The 4,939-nt window shown below is 42.3% G+C and overlaps 1 protein-coding gene across 1 annotated transcript in view; it reads left to right on the forward strand.

Moving 5' to 3' along the window:
• GAS2L1 (growth arrest specific 2 like 1) overlaps positions 1-4,939 on the forward strand; it is a 338,981-nt gene that overhangs the window by 156,341 nt on the left and 177,701 nt on the right. The window lies entirely within an intron of this gene.

Here is a 4,939-nt window from a genome sequence, read left to right on the forward strand (position 1 = left end):
CACAGTATGCCAAGTTTCCTTTTTTAATAATTTTTATTGACGTTTAAAAATGTAAAGATAAAAAACTAATACAAACTAAGAAAAATATAAAAAAAGAAAAAAGAAATATAAAGAAATGACTTTCCCCTTCATCAAAACAAGTACAAACAATTTCAGATCAACTTCTCTGCTACTACCACAAAGGATCTCCTTTCCCCATATTTGGTATCTTACCTATAAACAAATTATAAAGCCTCGTCATTCAGTCCTAATCAGAAAAAGTCCATTAAGACTTACCAGAAATAACAACACACACACAAACACAAATATTTTAACCTTAATCAAATAAATCAGTTTCATATTCCTTTCTTTTACTTTGAACACAGTAACTTATCACTTTCTCTAAAAATACAGCAAAAGATCTCTTCTTTCTATATTATATCTATAATCAAATCTTTAAAGCCTTGCCATTCAGACCCAGTCAAGAAAAACCCATTAAGAGCTACCAGAAACAACAAATATATTTTAACCTTGATCAAATAAACCTTCTGTTTACTTTTAAGAATCTTGATCTTAATCCTTTGAATCTTATTCCCTTGAAATAGTGTCCCACAAACTGATTTTTAAATCATTTTCTCTTTGTCTCCTCTCAGAAACTCCTTCACAAGTTTAACACACCTCTTTGGTAAGTCCAGGATAAGAAAGCTATCCAAGTCACTCTTCTGATTTATTATTTGTATGTCCCTTTAACTACTAAGACACCAGCCAATTTCATTTATAAATCCAGGGTAGCATCGTTTTCCATATCATTCTTGTAGCCCAACATTTTAAAATCAATATTGTATTGTCACACTACATATGCAAATTAATCCAGGCTTGTGGCAACCACGGCCATCTTTATTCAGAAATTAAGTGAGCAGAATATGTGAAGCTGAACAAATCTCTTGGAAAATAACTATTTGAAAGTAACAAGTTTTTGAGTTCATATTGATTTCATGTACTGCAGTCTAAGATGGCAGAGAACTGGTCATAATCTTCTGGGCTGGATTTCTTCATGCATTTGAGGAAAGTTACTGTAATCCCTGTGTCTTCTCTTCTCAAGGTTAAACCACTTCTTCAGTCTCCCTTTGTGGGCTGAGCTTCTAATCTCCTGAACCTCCTCACCCTTTTCTAACTCCATTCTACTTTGCCCAAACTTCTAATGGTCACAACTGGACACTGCATTCAAGAGGTGTCTGACCAGTAGAATGTAATAATCACTTCTCATGATTTGGAAATGACTGTGATTTCTTCATTATATAACAACAAGGAACAAAATGATAAAATGGGTGTGGAACATTGGTTTCCATTCATAATTTCAGGTGTATCTTTTCCCCTTCCTCTTCATTTCTAAAATTTCTCAATGGTTTTATTCATTAGTTGATAAAAAGCCCCAACTTTTACAGAACTTCCAGGAGCCCTACAATTGCAGTCTGGTACAGAAAACTGAAAAGACTGGCTACAAAATTTGAGAAGAAAGTCAACAATCAGTACCTTTGAAAGACCTCAGTTTTACTGAATTAGAGTGAGATCCTTCCTTCCATCCTCCCCACTCTCCCTCTGAAGAATTAAGTCTCCAAACACCAACCTTTTTGCTCCTCTGATCTATTCCCAACCATGATGCAGCAGCTGAAGGGAAAGGTGGTGCAGAAAAGGCAAAAGTTCCTTCTTCCATCAAAAATAATTTGGGATCAACAAGGAGGGAGTGGATGGGAAGGCAAACCAACCGAGATTTAGTGCTAAGAGAGACATTCAACCCGGAAAGGTTGGGGAGATGCAGAGAAAAAGAAAAGGCAGGTAGAGAAAGTTATGGGGAGGCTGACCTCACAGTTGCGGAGTAATCGGTAGTCTGTCCTGCGCCTACTCTGGAGGTCCTGGTCAGAGAACGTTGCTCTCTGAATGCCCAAAGGAGGCTGAGCAAGTCCTGATTTATGGCCTTTGCAGCAAGAGATGCCACTGTGACCCAACATACGAATGTGAGCTCAGAGCACATTGTGAAGACAGCAGGATGATCACAGGAGGGCTTGTTTCAATGGCAAAAGCAGTGAGGAAGCTCATCCTTGGCTGACCTTGAAAAAGGCAAATAGGGTCAAGCCAGATTAGGATTTAGCTAGGGTGACGTGGTTGGAAATCCAAGATCTTAGACTAGTTTGGGGAGCTGGAGAAGCATCCTGGAAGATGGCAATGAATGGCAAAACGGCTGCCAAGAAAATGCCATGGACACACCCATGTGGTCACCAGGAGTCCAGCTGACCCAGATGAGGTGGCCAGTGATGTTGAGCATCTGCCAGCAGGGTGTAAACCCATTTTGCCTTCTCCCAGCCCTCTCTCTTGTCCCCCAAATAATCTGTGGAAAGTTGGGGCACAGGTGGAGCAAACGTAAGGGGCACGAATGGCTCTGCAGAGGAGGAAGTCTCGTGGCAGAAACAAAGTTTTACCAAATCATCCTCTGTGTATCATCGTGCTCAAGACAGAGGTTACAAGATAATTCAGATGTAGCCTTATTAAGTTACTGCTATGTTAAGACTGATACAGGAATTATTGCAGGTTAATTCAACGTTGGTAAGACCGTTCACCTGTCAAAATAATCCATCATTTGTTTTAATTATGGAGTGCGCCCCAACCAGGTGGATTCATGCAGCTCCATCAGATTGGCATTGGTTGATCACAAGTGCGAGGTGTGAGCACAACCTTTGTCTACAAATACCATGAAGACATTCTGAGTCTAATACATGGTGTAGATAATATTTTGCATTTCTTGTTTTAGCAATGATGGGAATATCATTCATTGTAAGATGGAGATGGAGATAGATATTATTACTATTCCAAGCATCCCAGTACAAGGGAGAGACCATTTTAAGACATTTGCAAATTCCAGAATATGGGGAGCATAGTTTACGAAAATGAAATTAATCTTATGGAAATGTAGCAAGCAATTTTTGCTCTCTTTTGAACATTTTTTATGCTTTGGGGTGTACAAGCCATGTCAGCTATTATACTATATCCTTCCCAGGTTTGACAGGGATCTGTACGAGAAGTTTATAATTTTCTAATCCCTTTTGGATAATTTGTTTTATTTACAAATATGCATGTATGTCTATGTATGCAGATAGAGACAGAAAGATGGATATATATGTATGCGTATATATACGTATATGTATTATGTTTGCACCTTATATTGCTATTTTAAAGTTTGTATTACCCAGATTGCTTATTTTAATCTTTTTTTTTGTTCTATAGTATATGTGTAACCTGAGCAAGCTCCTTAGCATATTTTGCCTTTTTAGCCAAAATTATGTACTTTCCCTAATTTTTCTGATATTGTAAATTTAGTTTTGGATATTTTGAATATTTGAATGCCAATTTCCTTGTGCTGGTTAATGACGGCAGTAGAGATCATCATCAATTTTTGCTCTCATGGAGGACAAAGATTACTGGGGAGGGGGGAAGGTCTTATGGTCAGAGGTCCTCCTCTGACACGGGTGTGAGTTATCCTCACCTACCAGGCATGCATTAACAGATGGGGCCAAAGGGCTTTCCTGAGACGTACCCTGTGCGATGCAAAATGACGCACCGGGCCCCAGCATCATTTCACTGAGCCTCTGGCGTTTTTCCAAGCAGACGGAGGAAGTGGGGAAAGCAGAATGCCCTGACCTTCCCTTTTACCATTCTAGGTATTTCCAGTTTCTGCTGACACAGAGGCAGACAGACGAGCAGACAAGCATCGCTCAGCTTCCTAGAGACTGCTCTTCCCAGCTTTGTGCCCCCCCCCTTCTGCAGAAACTGAAATAAGCAAGATGTGGGCTAAAAATAGTCCCTTCAGACTGACTGCAATGCAGCCTTGCTTCTCCCTTTCCCTGTTGCCGGGAGGTTGCTGGCTGACTTAATGGAAAAGGGAGCCGCAAAGTGAATCTTGAAGGTGGGGATGGGGGCTGCCAGCTTCCCCCCACCCCACCCCCTTGCTTGCTGTTCTATCACTTTCCCCGGGAGGAGGAGAAAACCCACTGGGAGCAGAATCTGCAACTCTGCATGCAGTCAGGACCTGCCAAGTTTCCAGCCGGCTGCAGGTTTTGTCTGCTTGGCTGAATGCCCTGCGTCTCTGCGTCTGTTTTCCGGCACTGATCCCAGTTTGCGTCTTCGGAAAGGGTAACGGAGGGCAGAGGCTCTTTGCTTCACAATGCAGAGAAGGGCTTGGGTGCCGCATCTCCTGAGGATGCAACCTCCAGTTGTCACTTGTGAACCTGGAGCTTCCAAAGAGCCTCAGCACAACCCGGGTGGCCCTTGGATCATGGTTTCACACCTTAAACCAAAGAAAGCCACCAGCTCTCTCCCAGGCTCGTCAACAAGCTCCTAACTTTAAGACCTCTCTCTCTAGATAGTGTGGAATGTGCTTTCCAGTCATCTCCACTCATTAATTCTAGCCCTGCTCAGTGGAGCAACGCTTTAAAGCAGTGCTTCTCAACCGTGGCCAGTTTAAGATGGGCGGACTTCAACTCCCAGAATTCCCCAGCCAGCCTTGTTGGGAGTTGAAGTCCGCCCATCTTAAACTGGCCACGGTTGAGAAGCACTGCTTTAAAAAGTCCTGCCTGTTTGCGCCATCTTCTCTTGACAGGCAGACCCCTCTTGGCAAAATGCATGGTGGGGTTTTACAGAACCACAGAACTTGGAAGGGATCTCCAAGGTCATCCTTCCAACCCCTGGCTCAGTGCAGATGACCTTCCAGTCTCTGAAGGTCTCTAGAGAGGGACAACCTGGTGAAGTGCTCTCGGGCTGGGGCCGTAGCCCCAACAGAAACACAACAGGACACAATATATTTATAGGCAGGGTTTCCAATGCGCCCTCGTTTAATTTTAATTCCTTCCAAACTATTTGCATGAGAGAGGGATGAACTGTTGCAGTGGTTCGACAGACTTCTCCACAG

This window comes from Candoia aspera, chromosome 15, assembly GCF_035149785.1.
Source record: "Candoia aspera isolate rCanAsp1 chromosome 15, rCanAsp1.hap2, whole genome shotgun sequence".
Taxonomy (NCBI): Eukaryota; Metazoa; Chordata; class Lepidosauria; order Squamata; family Boidae; genus Candoia; species Candoia aspera.